This window comes from Electrophorus electricus, chromosome 1 (genome assembly GCF_013358815.1).
Source record: "Electrophorus electricus isolate fEleEle1 chromosome 1, fEleEle1.pri, whole genome shotgun sequence".
Lineage (NCBI taxonomy): Eukaryota > Metazoa > Chordata > Actinopteri > Gymnotiformes > Gymnotidae > Electrophorus > Electrophorus electricus.
Window position 1 is genome coordinate 9,405,001 of NC_049535.1, and position 15,000 is coordinate 9,420,000.

Sequence of the window (15,000 nt, forward strand, 5' to 3'; positions counted from 1 at the left end):
ATGAGTGGGGTGATAGAGGGATGCGAGGGGTGATAGAGGGATGCATGGGGTGATAGAGGGATGAGTGGGGTGATAGAGGGATGAGAGGAGTGATAGAGGGATGAGTGGGGTGATAGAGGGATGCATGGGGTGATAGAGGGATGAGTTGGGGGATAGAGGGATGCGAGGGGTGATAGAGGGATGAGTGGGGTGATAGAGGGATGAGTGGGGGGATAGAGGGATGAGTGGGGTGATAGAGGGATGAGAGGGGTGATAGAGGGATGAGTGGGGTGATAGAGGGATGAGTGGGGGGATAGAGGGATGAGTGGGGTGATAGAGGGATGAGTGGGGTGATAGAGGTTGCCCTTCACATACGTTCTCATGCAAGATTATTTTTATTATTGTGTTTTTCTCTCATTACTTATTCTGTTCTTTATTGTTTATATGGTCAGTATTATAGTGTCCGTGGTCCTCCAGGAGTCTTGGTTCCTCTCCAGGTTCCTCCCTCGTGCTCTACAGCGTTTTTCCTCACCACTGTCGCTCTTGTCTTGCTCACTGGGGGCTTGGACTCGGATATTTGTGAAGCTGCTTCCTGACAACGACTGTTGGAAAAAGTGCCACAAAAATAAATCTGACTTTGACAACAGCAGTGACAGCAATGGTAACAATGGTGAAGATGAGGGACGCTCTCTTTGATGACATCACATCCTCCACTGTCTCACTAGTCTGTGGGTGTTTTTGATGATGACATCACATCCTCCACTGTCTCACTGGTCTGTGGGGGTTTTTGAGCTATAGCACAACTCCAGGTTAACCTCCACTTACATGAATAAACCTGGTTGAATTCCTCCTGCTTCAGATGTGGCCAGAACTCACCAATTCCAACTTTGGCGTTTTACTTTTCTAGACTACTAATGAACACTTGATTAACATTAAGTTGTTTTATTAACACTACGCCTTTCTTTTCTAGACTACTAATGAACACTTGATTAACATTAAGTTGTTTTATTAACACTACGCCTTTCTTTTCTAGACTACTAATGAACACTTGATTAACATGAACATTCATTGCTATCGGACCTCTTGTCAGATGGTACCAGTCACTCTGTAATGATTTTCCAGTGCGCCTCAGTAAAGTGGACCGATGGGCTTCAGTTTTCATTAATAAGGTAATTGGGAGTGGGAGCAGCCGCTTTGTACAGAGACAAAGTGGCAGCTTGGTTCTCCTAATATCTCTGCCTTCTGGATTACAGTGTTTTCCTTTTTACCGCACTCAGTCATGGAGCCTGACATACAAAAATAGACAGAGACACTTAGTTAAGAAAACCTCGTTTATTCCCCGCGTCCGCGCACGCTGCACCTATTTAAGAAACTTCGGCGCACGGCCACACTTCGCAAAGAGCCACTTCTCTTACTATTTACTTTCTGCCTCTCGAAATGGAAATGGCCATTAAAATTAACGTGGTAATTATCTTTGGATAGACAGGCCAGGCTCCCGGCGCACACAACTGCTCTCTGTCATTAAGACAAAATAAAAGTCCACAGTGTGCAGAGGTTACACGCAGTTATGACGGGACGTGAGCGGGAGCATGTGGAAACGTATGCTGTAGTGAGCTCTGTGTGTGCGTGTGTGTGTGTGTGTTTTAAGCTAGCCAATGACATTCAGCAGATTTCCTGTTTTGCCGACTGAAGTTTTAAGACAGTGTGTTTAGGATTGTGCATGCATGTGTGTGTGCTGTCTAAGGGTTCCTTAATGTGTGTCTGTGAGAGGTGAGTGTGTGTATGAAGGAGAGAGTCTGTGTGGTCTAAGGTCTTCTTAATGTCTGTCTCTGTGAGAGGTGTGTGTGTCTTTGTGTGCGTGTGAAGGAGAGTGTGTGTGTGTATGAGGGTGAGTGTGTGTCTAAGAGCTCCTTAATGACTTCCTCCCACTGCTGAGCTGCACTTCCCAGTGTGTGTGTGTGTGGTGTGTGGTGTGTGTATTGGGGGGTATATATAACCAGTGTTTCTTTGAAGTGCATGTTTATTTCACAGTGTTAAAATTGTAATGAACATAATGCCTGCTGCACTATACTACTGTGTGTGTCTGTGTGTATATGCATGTGTGTGTGCGTGTGTGTGTGTGTGCGTGCGTGCGTGTGTGTGTGTGTGTGTGTGTGTGTGTGTGTGGAAAGGTATGTAAATGTAAAGGCATCTGTGTTTCAAGCCGTTCTTTTCCATCGGATCTGTTGACCTGCATGTAGACTCGCAGAAGGTGCAGAGAATACTAATGCAAATCTTAAGCTTTATTAATGCAACTAGAGTTTCCTGGGGACAACCTCTATTCTGTCTCACTTCAATTTTTATTTTCCCAGGTGTGTGTTGACCTCTGACCCGTTCTCATTCCCCAAACCCTTTAACATGGTCCTCCTGACCTCTAACCCCTGACCCCTGCACACTGCCACTGGGTGCATCCTCACCCAGAGACACGTTAAAATGCACAAACCCTCACACACACACACACACACACACGCACACACACACACACACACACACACACACACACACACACACACACACACGCACACACACACACAGTCAAACACGCATGCATACACACTCATTGCACTCTTACTCATTACACTGACACCTCGCAGGGTGTCGGCACAAAGCCATCTTAAACCTGACCCTAAACCTGACCCTAAACATGACCCTGACTCTGGAGCCCATGAAAACACCCTCCTAATGACCCCGACTTCCGTAGCATTCTCTCTCTCCCTGTTGTTCTCGCGCACACTCTTTTTGTGTTGCTTCCAGACTGTTCTTGCCCGTCTTGACGTGTGTCTGTGTGTGTCTGTGACGTCCAGTCCTTGTTCATCCAAAGTTCCCTACACCAATAAACAAATGATCTAGGTGGTCCAGGAAAGCTGTCTTTGTAAAATCCCCACCTACCAGGAGCCCACCCTTTAGGATTTGGCCATTGAGCCGAATTGAGTTTGCTGATAGTGGGCGCGGTCTGTCCACCAAGGACATGTAATTGTCTATATGATGGCGAGCTGCAGCAATGCTGGTGTAACACCAAATTTGGATGAAAAGAAGTGTCATGTACTTCCTGGTTGGGTTGGACCAATGATCTTTCAGTAAAGATTGTTTTTTTTTCCCCCTCTGTTAGCAGCTCATTAGGATTATGTATTTTTTGACATTTTTTGTCCCCACACAGACACATATAAAATGTCGATAACAGGACATATAAAACACACTATAAAACAGCAGTTTGGGTAACATACAAGCCCACCGTAACGCTTTGCAGAATACCGTTAAATTAATTCAGTGGAACATGATCGAGAGGATTTAAATCTTACTGTAAGGAATTCTGATGGTTCAAATAGGATGCAGACTAAAGATCAAAGATTAAAGACTCCACACTGGACCTCTGAATCAGACTGCACACTGGACCTCTAAATCGGACTGCGCACTGCACACTAAAAGAGGTCAGTTTTGAATTTGTGGTTCCTGCAACAGAGACCCCAACCCTAGCTCAGCAGGGCATAGCGTTTTCCATAATTCACCTCTCACGCAGGGCTCCAAACTGCTCAGCGGTCAAAGCAGCTCTGCTCGTTTTGGCTGTAATATAAAGAGCACAGGGTTAAGGGTATTTTCTCAGTACAGCCTTATGTACATCTTATGAAATAAAATGCTAAGTGTGTGTGTGTGTGTGTGTGTGTGTGTGTGTGTGTGTGTGTGTGTGTGTGTGTGTGTGTGTGTGTGTGTGTGTGTGTGTGTGTGTGGTGTGTGCATGTTTGTTTGTTTGTGGGTGTGCTTATGTGAGCAACACAACTGTGAAAGTTCCAGAAGTGTTTCTCAGGAAGTGAAGTGTTTACCTGTTCATGTGATGGGAGTCACACAGAGCAGTTATGTGTGTGTGTGTGTGTGTGTGTGTGTGTGTGTGTGTGTGTGTGTGTGTGTGTGTGTGTGTGTGTGTGTGTGTGTGTGTGTGTGTGCTCGTGTGGGTGTTTATTTAGGTTCTGCTAGCTGAGGCTCTTTGCTCAGCCTGTGTATGGGGACACGTTCTTACAGAGAGACGTCATACTGCCACCAACACACAAAGCCTGCTCTCTCTCTCTCTCTCTCTCTCTCTCTCTCTCTCTCTCTCTCTCTCTCACCTCACACAGTTTTTTTAGTGTGAGTGGGTTTTTCAGTTTGTGTATATGACATCAAGACTTTCTGTCTCCTTCACTACCAAATCACTGGAAACCCTCAGTTAAGTGACTGGATGTATGTGAGAGACATTCAGTCATGTGACTGGATGTGTGTGAGAGACATTCTTTGGAAATACAAATGTGTGTCAATAAAGCACCACTGAATTGAATTGAACTGAATTGAACTGAATTGATATTCTGATATTTCTAAGCTTATATTTGATTTACATTTCATTACATTCACGGCGGACGCTGTTATCCAGAGCGACTTACAAAAGTGCTTTGTCATTTCCTCCTAGAATACATCCTGGCCAGTACAGTAGGTTAAAGTCCAAGATACCAATGATCTAGAATGATGTAGAAATACAGGGATCAGTGCTGATGTCTAGAAGTACAAAATACATATAAAATACATATAAACTCCATCTTAGACAATGATAAGTGCAATAAACAATAAGTATCAGAGTTTCAGTTACTCAACATCAGTGAAATAAACAATCCCCTACAATAAGTACTAATTTTAGTTAGTAAATATAAGAGCAGGGTCAGTGGTCATTTAAATATTCCAGGAATAGATGGGTCTTCAGTCTATGTTTGAAGGCTGTGAGGGACTCTGCTGTCTGGACAGCATTCCACCATCTAGGAAGCAGGAGAATAGTCTCCATGCCTGTTTTCCATGAACATGTATGAAGGGGCTGGTCCATTTTTTGCTTTGCAGGCAAACATCAAGGCTTTAAATCTTATGCGTGCAGCTACTGGAAGCCAATGAAGGGAGCGCAGCAGTGGAGTGACGTGTGAACTTCGGAAGACAAGGGATTTATGTGGGATTTATGTGTTTATGTGTTACTGATAACTACTCAACTCAGCGGTGTCAGCCACATGGTTTTTCCCAGTCATTCCAAAAAAGTGCATTTGGGTTTGATTTAAAATATGAATTAGAGAGAGAGAGAGAGAGAGAGAGAGAGAGAGAGAGAGAGAGAGAGAGACACTAGCACTATGTAGCAAAATGTCTCCTTGCAATCCCTCTCACTCCTCTATCACTGTAAAGCTCTTTATAGTGAAGCAAATCATTTTAAGGTCTAAAGGTAATTTGTCTAATGAAAGGTCTAATTTGTCATGTAAACACTCCAGGACTGTATTTTTGTTTCATTTTTCTAATATTGTTTCACCATTGGTTCCGTTCTAGTTTCTGCCTTGTATGGCTCAGGTTCTTAGTAACGTCCCTCCCCACAGCTCGAGGGCGAGTGGGACTCAGGCACGTGGATCTGCGAAGCATGATTGTGTCCCGTTAAGGTCTCATTTAGATGCCATCCTAATCAAAGTGCAGAGTGTTAGCGTACTCACTTGTTCAGCGCACGTTAAGCACACGTTAAGGTGGAAGGTGCAGTCTTCCCTTCAGAAACCATGGCTCCTACGTTGTCTGCACATGAAAAACTCTCTTTTCAAGCAGGCCGATCACAGGCCTATGGCATGTGACACGCTGATGCTCGTATCCAGAGCAGCTTACATATATTTATCAGCCAGACAGTACGTGTCCCTGGGAAATAAACCTATGACCTTGGTGTTGCCAGCACCTTGCTCTACCTGCAATCTCACTCTCCAGCTCAGGTGAGAGACAGGAGCACTCTCAGTCTTCTCCTCAAGTGAGAGACAGGAGCACTCTCACACTCTGGCTCAGGTGAGAGACAGGAGCACTCTCACTCTTTGGGTCAGAGAGGCCACTGAATGAACTGAACTTGCAACTGAAAGTAAAAATTCAGTTTTATTTCTTGTTTATACTGCCTGTCCACAGTGAATGGTAGAGTTAGCCAACATAACACACTCACACACACAAACCAACAAGTATGCAATATACAACAACTCAAAGACCACTTTCCTCTCTCTCTTTCTCTCTCTCTCTCTCTCTCTCTCTCTCTCTCTCTCTCTCTCTTTCTCTCTCTCTCTCTCTCTCTGTGAGGGACGATTGGCTACAGTAAAAGAACACAGCCACTCTTTTGGAGGCTTTTGAAGACTGCTGTGTCTCCAACAGTCAGCCGAGCTGAGTGGGTGTGTGTTCCTGTCACCAACTCTGATATGGTTTAAAAAGGCATCACTCACACACACACACACACACACACACACACACACACACACACACACACACACACACACACACACACACACACAGTGCTGTTGGATACATTTGAAAGCTTTACAACATGAGGACATTTCTGCCTGTGACACTATATGTTCAGTAATTCTAATTTAACTCAATTATGTGTCAATATTCTATTACAGTATATTGCTGTAAATATATTTAATAACAGTTATATAGAGGAGCATTTTATTTCTAATTAATTAACTACAAAAGTAAGTCCAGCGTGTCTGTCAACTCAGACTCTCTGTCATTTCTGTAATTTTACAGTACTGTATGTGTGTGGGATGTGATGTCAGTACTGTGGGCATTTGGTTTATCAGTACTGCATGTGTAGCATTAGTGCATTTGTCAGTACTGTGTGAATACAAGTACTCCATGCATTTGTCAGTACTCTGTGCATATCAATACTTTGTGCATATCAGTACTCTGTGCATTTGTGAGTACTTTACGGTGGTGTTGGTACTGTGTCATTACATCAGTTTTGTCAGTACTATGTGTCTTCATCAGGGATGTGTGCTTTTGTTGTTGCTGTGTGGTTTGGTCAGTACTATTGTCAGTACTGGGTGTTTTGGTCAATACTGTGGTGTTTAGTCAGTACTGGGTGGAACCTTCTGCCATTTCCACTGTCACCCTGTCTCTCATGTTGATGTTCAGAGGTGCTGTCCTGTTTATTCAGAACCAATTACCTAGTGACCATGCACACGCGTATGTGTGTGTTTGTGTAATCTGTAACACATTAGTTCAATAACAGATGGTTTAATGTTAAGTGCTGTCACCTTTGTAACATTACTGACCACATGTATGAATACACGCACACTACCACACAAAGTCGCAGCGCATGTGTTTGAGCCTGATTTCGTCTTTCCCCATGCTGTGTGAGTGACACACACTGTACCGTGCGTCTGCCTGCATGCCTGTGCCTGTTCATGCACTTCACCTCTACTATTAATGTCAGGAAAGAAGTGCCTCACTGCCCCCTGCTGGTTGCTTGAGGACTGACAGCAAAGGGACGCTGCTAAACTGAAAGAATCCTTGTCCAGGACAGACTCGAGATGTTTTCACAAATGCAGTCTTACACAGTCTTACTTTGCAGCGAGTTTATCGCTTATTTATTTGCTATAATATTATGTCATGTTTTTAGCTATTACGCCAAAATATTATATCATAGAAAGGTTATTGGTAAATTAATTTGAAACTATACTTGTGTTTTAATGCAATACTTATGTTTTAGCCAAGAATACGCTTGGTTGTACAAAAGCTTACGATTGCTGGGAGTTTAGACAGGCAATAGAAACATACAAAAGTTGACAAATCGACATTCTAGCAGATGGGCACTGTGCAGAGTCATAATTGCTCTGAAAATATTTTTATTACAAATCTTTTTGACCGTCAGATAATACATCAAGTCAGTGTGTCTGCTTATAAAGACTACATAGGTATGATATATTATGCATGTACGTAATTTAAAAAAAACAACAACAAAACAACAACAACAAAACCCCACAAATTATTAGGGCGTCTTTACAGCCCAACGTTTCCCTTTAGTAACTCATCGTGTATATGTGTCATGATTCAGTCATGATGAAGTTGATGAAGCCGATGATGAAGTTGATGAAGCCGATGATGATGATGATGATGATGATGATGATGATGATGATGATGATGATGATGATGAAGTTGATGATTATGTTGGCAATAATTGTTGGCGCCGTCTTGCTGTTACTTTGGAGAAAAAGTTCTCAACTTGCCAGAATGAGACGGAATTGACAAATATACAAGTATAAAATGGGAACTATGTATAAAGTGCACTAAATGTGACACACGTCAGTCGAGCTTTTACTCGGGTGCTGGTGGTTATATTGCTTTGCGGGTAGTTTAGTCTGAAAATGACTCGCTGTGCGGCACAGAGAATTAACGCAGTCGTGGACTGTTTTTCTTCGGGACGCGTCATTACGGTGCCGTGAATCTGTCAGCGTCCGAGCCACACACCGACGGCCTTGCGCATGTGAGGTTCGCCCTGTGCTGGAGCCTGTATTCGGAAGAAGCAGTCTGCTTCACCGACGTGGAGGGAGAAACTCCGCGACCCAGTGTGGAGGTCTAACATTAGGCCGAGGGCTGGAGCGGCTCTTCTCGGTGTTACTTTGATGTTACAAGCTCGTCTACTTTTACTATGAGATCTTAAGAAGAGCGAGCTCCTCTGATTCAATTCGGTGAACCCTTGGGTGATCTAAGATTTGATATCTGTCTATTCAAAACCAAGCTTCAAGCTAAGTGTAATGCAGAACTGTTTAAATCTAACCCACTGAATTATCAAATACTAATCGGATTTTCACTTTTAACACATTTTAACACTGCAGAGTTACAGCACGCTACACCGCGCATGGCCGCTGTGACTAACAGTGACTTGCTGTTTCATTTCTTTATTGATCACTGCTGTGCAATCAAGCACGACGGTGTTCTGGATGTAATTACAGCGCCCCCATGTGAGTGCTTGCTGATTACGGAAAAAACTGCAAAAGGCATAGTGTGATGGGAGGTTAAGGATTACTCGGCGGTAGATTTGACAGCAGGCGCTTTCCTTTTTATTTGCATTTGCACGAATCTTATTTTAGTTTTGTTCAAATTTCTAATCCTGGCGCGGATTACACTAATGCTGAGCACACCACTTGATTTGGCCCCGCACGCAGTGCTACGTTTACGTTGCGCTTTGAAAACCGTTCGCGTTCATTCAAAAAGCTCTGCCGTGCTTGCGATGATTTGATCGGTTTGGTTTCAGCACGGTGGAAAGGTGTTTTGATTTTTCGCATGTTCGTTTTCCTTTCACAGACTAGTTTATAACGGACTGACGCTGTCCAGTTAATTTACTGCATGTCATGGTCGGATTGTACTGACACTGAGCAGACACTGAGGACACAAAAACAAGCTTTACATACGAGATCAGTGATTTGTCAAATTCTTCTGTTATAACGTCCGATTGTCAGTGGCGGTGATGGACGACGCACTACTAAATTCACGAACATTAGGGTAAATCCAGGCCGGCGTTCCCAAGCCTCATTCGGATGTGCCTTTCCCCGCTGGATAAAAAAACACAGGAATATGTATTCCGAGAACCTAAAGGTGAAAGAGAAGTCCAAAGCACTGTGACTGGAAATGTGTTTTCTCCAATGCCCTGACATGTTGAACTTTGCAGTGTTACGTGTGTTCTTTTCTCATTTGAGGTCTCACATTAAATAGAGCAGGTCAGTTCTGTGTCCGTGTCAACACTGTGGAAAAAAGTTTTGTCATCGTTTTTATTCTCATTTGTCAAGCGTGCACAAGTCTAGCTCAGTCATAAATCTCCTAAACCACCCACGGGCTAGAAAAGCAATGGCAGCAATGTCCAGTGCGAATGAACTGCTAGAAGCTAGTTCTGAGCCTGAGGACTTGGCTGGAGACATAACTGATAACACCAACCAAACAGATGTTTTACCAAGATGAAGGAGACCAGTACCTTGTTGCCAGCATAAGTCATACAGTCTACATCTGAAGATTTCCAGACAGCACACGGCATCAGCCAATCTCATCTGCTTCCTAAACTAAATATAAAGCTAGAAACACTGGCTATTTCTGATAGTGAGAGAAGGGAAACTGTAGATGTTATCATAGGATCTGTTTCAAGCATGCAAGACTGATAGTTTGAAATCAGATCAAAGACATAAAACAGTGCTTAAAAATCAGTTGAGGTATGTCAAACCTGTTTTCCTCTATCTTGGACAGAATGATTCTGGAAAAGATTGTTTTACTCAATACATAATGATCAAAGAGGCCATTCTTGCAGTGTAATTCAGGTAGACAGCAAGTTCATTATTATAAATAACAGATGCTATCTTTGTCCAGGTCTACAGATGTCTTGGAAGGGTAGCAATGTGGTATTAGATTTGATACTTTACCATGACATGTTTGAAGAGGTGAATCCACTGGGCTCCCACACGAAATCCATGAAGTTCTCTTAGTCTGCTGTACTGCTGCAGATATACTGCAGATGTCCTGCCCCATAACAGACCCACTGGGGACCACATGTGGTCCAGATGCAGTAACTGGATTAAGAGTGCTATGGTCAAAATGCAGTAGCTGGATTACGAGTGCTATGGTTCGGATGCAGTAGCTGGATTACGAGTGCTATGGTCCAGATGCAGTAGATGGATTACGAGTGCTATGATCCAGATGCAGTAACTGGATTACGAGTGCTGTGGTCCAGATGTAGTAGCTGGATTATGAGTGCTGTGGTCCAGACATAGTAGCTCTTACTTCTCAGTTGTAATTAAGATTGATTCCAAGTTCAGTGAGTGAACCTACATTCATGTATGCCTACCTGGAGTGTCACTGCAGGGTCGCAACCTGTTTGAAGGTGAGTATTCATTTGACTGGACTTTATATACTTATGACCTGAATATGTATATGACTACAGAATTGAATCACTGTCTGAATCACTTAATACACCATGGCAATGATGCAGCCAGCAAGTCTAGTGAAGTAAATCCTGGAAGTTCCTCTTTTGACTGGGACCAAATACAAGCACATGTCTGCACTGGAGGTGTTTCACAGCATGTGCAGGTTTTGACAGATTTAAATGATTACAGTGATGAGATGAAATTGGTTGGTTATCTGGCCCTCCAGCCAGAGCACACATTTACAGGACATGATGTCACAGTTCCATGAAGGCAGTAACTACAACAAAGTCATGTGGATTGACATTGGGGAATTAAACAAGGGGCATGTTCTTGATAACATCAAGATGGGTTTCATTTACAGTAGGATGTGTGTTTTTTTCCCCTGTTTTTCTGATTTTCTCAACAATTGGGGCCTTTATAGCTTGATGGATGTAGAGAATGCATGATCAAATTATTGCTGTATAGAAAGTGTAGATCTACATGACTATTACACTTTGCAAAAGTACAAAATCTTTATTTTCTGTAATAGTCCTTCATCATAGATCATGACTATTACACTTTACTAAGGTGCAAAGTCTTTCCTCTACTCCAACATTCCTCAACATCCAGCAACCCTTTCCCATAATGCAGCTCACCACTCTGACATTCCTCAACATCCAGCAACCCTTTCCCATAATGCAGCTCACCACTCTGACATTCCTCAACATCCAGCAGGCCTTTCCCATAATGCAGCTCACCACTCCGACATTCCTCAACATCCAGCAGCCCTTTCCCATAATGCAGCTCACCACTCCGACATTCCTCAACATCCAGCAGCCCTTTCCCATAATGCAGCTCACCACTCTGACATTCCTCATCATCCAGCAGCCCTTTACCATAATGCAGCTCACCACTCCGACATTCCTCAACATCCAGCAGCCCTTTCTCGTAATGCAGCTCACCACTCCTACATTCCTCAACATCCAGCTTCTTTGCCTTCTTAACTGCCTTCATTTAAAGGAAGGTGTACAGAAAACGTCCTGTTCCAATTGGAAAGTGCCTTGGTATTTCTACTGCCACTCCGAATGGGTGGGGACCCTCTTCATCCAATTGAAGAGAAATGGTAGGAGTATTGGTTGATTGATTGACATGTGAAGCCAAACCCAACAATGTCGAAGTGTCTTGTAATTGTCAAGAAGATTGTTAATCAATTCCCACTAGAGATGGCACCAAACCAATAACATAACGGAATCGGGTCGATATCAATAAAACTGGTGGGTCGGATATTGGGAGAGAAAGAAAGGAATTCAAGACTGACAACAGCGAAGCATTGCTTTGCAGAGGTGCATGCTAAGACTTATTATAACTCAATCACACACGTGTGATAATTTCCATGGCTATCATTTAGATAACTTACTCGCACACGTGTGATGATTTCCATAGCTATCATTTAGATAACTCACTCGCACACATGTGATGATTTCCATAGCTATCATTTAGATAACTCACTCACACACGTGTGATGATTTCTATAGTTATCATTTAGATAACTCACTCGCACACGTGTGATGATTTCCATAGCTATCATTTAGATAACTCATTCGCACACGTATGATGATTTCCATAGCTGTCATTTAGATAACTCACTCACACAAGTGATGATTTCCATATCTGTCATTTAGATAACTCACTCGCACACGTGTGATGATTTCCATAGCTATCATTTAGATAACTCACTCGCACACGTGTGATGATTTCGATAGCTATCATTTAGATAACTCACTCGCACACGTGTGATGATTTCCATAGCTATCATTTAGATAACTCACTCGCACACGTGTGATGATTTCCATAGCTATCATTTAGATAACTCACTCGCACACGTGTGATGATTTCCATAGTTATCATTTAGATAACTCATTCGCACACGTATGATGATTTCCATAGCTATCATTTAGATAACTCTGTGTGGGAGAGCAGGTTATCTGCCTTCTAATGAGAGCATTTAGACCAGACAAAATAGAGTTTTAGCACTTTTCACTGCCAAAGATTATATGTTTATAAATCTGTTCTTTAATTTAAAGAAAATGACATTTCCAGTTCAGCCATGAAGTAAAGGAAGTTTAGGGTCAGAAAAATGAGAAGCAGGAAAGAGCAACAGAAACAATAGAGGAGAAATAAGACCTGAACAAGCACCATGATCTCCTTCTCTAAATACATGAAGTTAATTACTTTGTGGACCTAGTCAATTCAAACTGAATGGAAAGGCAGAAAAGGTGTTTGGCGTAAGTTGCTGAGCTTTAAGGTGGACTGCCGCAGTGTTCTCGTACACTCTGAGTTACATCAGCTCGGAAACAAAGTCCCATAGATTTACCAGCAATTTACTGCCAAAATTTGCAGCAAGTAAAAGAAAATGCAGATAAACTATAATTTTCATTTCAGGAATCAGTGAGGTGGCTGTATTGAGCAGAGAGAGAGAGAGAGAGAGAGAGAGAGAGAATGAGTCTCTATGTGTGTTTGTGTGTCAGTATGTGTGTGTGTGTGTGTGTGTGTGTGTGTGTGTGTGTGTACTGGGGGTGTGTATAGTACAGCTGAGAACCAAGCAGGTGACGAACAATAAATATCTTACTAAGAGAGATGCTGTTATGGCAGTAGAAGGAAAAAACATGCTTTAGTCTTGCAAACAGTAGCCTTTTTTGTTTTGTATAATTTTAGTGTACTTATCCATCATATCCATGCATGACATCTATAAAAAAAAAAAACACAAAAAAACCCCATATAATACACAAAACAAATCCCCAACAATCTAAGTTTCACCCAAACACCTGAGCCATAGTTGCACAGTGTTACTTAATAATGCAAATGTCAGCTGTTGGTATTGTTTGCTGCCACTGTTGGGCCCCTGAGCAAGGCCCTTAACCCTCAATTGCCCAAGTTGTACTCAGTCATAATTGTAAGTTGCTTTGGATAAAAGTGTCAGATAAATGTACATGTAATTCCCATAGTGCTTTGCAGACATGCTGAGGGATGGGCATGTGACTGGGGGAAGATAAATAACGGTTCATGTAGAGCACCTTAACCAAAATAATACTTAGCAAGGCTGAGCACAATCCACTGGATGATACACACATGCCAGCACACTCCACTGGATGATACACACATGCCAGCACACTCCACTGGATGATAAACACATGCCAGCACACTCCACTGGATGATACACACATGCCAGCACAATCCACTGGATGATACACACATGCCAGCACACTCCACTGGATGATAAACACATGCCAGCACACTCCACTGGATGATACACACATGCCAGCACACTCCACTGGATGATAAACACATGCCAGCACACTCCACTGGATGATACACACATGCCAGCACACTCCACTGGATGATACACACATGCCAGCACACTCCACTGGATGATACACACATGCCAGCACACTCCACTGGATGATACACACATGCCAGCACAATCCACTGCATGATAAACACATGCCAGCACACTCCACTGGATGATACACACATGCCAGCACACTCCACTGGATGATACACACATGCCAGCACACTCCACTGGATGATACACACATGCCAGCACAATCCACTGCATGATAAACACATGCCAGCACACTCCACTGGATGATACACACATGCCAGCACACTCCACTGGATGATACACACATGCCAGCACACTCCACTGGATGATAAACACATGCCAGCACACTCCACTGGATGATACACACATGCCAGCACAATCCACTGCATGATAAACACATGCCAGCACACTCCACTGGATGATAAACACATGCCAGCACACTCCACTGGATGATACACACATGCCAGCACAATCCACTGCATGATAAACACATGCCAGCACACTCCACTGGATGATACACACATGCCAGCACACTCCACTGGATGATACACACATGCCAGCACACTCCACTGGATGATACACACATGCCAGCACAATCCACTGCATGATAAACACATGCCAGCACACTCCACTGGATGATAAACACATCCATACACTGAACACTTTTCCATCTTGCATGGATTTGTCCTAAGTCAGTAATCAGTAATCATTTATCAAGCTGAACACACTGCACAGACTGGCGGTATTGGCACAGTTGGAATATCCTGTATGCTTCATATCTGTGGCACCGTGTAATCCCAGAGTGAGGATCCAAAGTTCACCATGGCAAACTGGCCAGCAAGTAGACTGGGAAGATCTTCACATGTGCATCTCCAGGGGCAGCTCTAGGAACTCTCAACGCCTGCTCCTGGAGGGTTA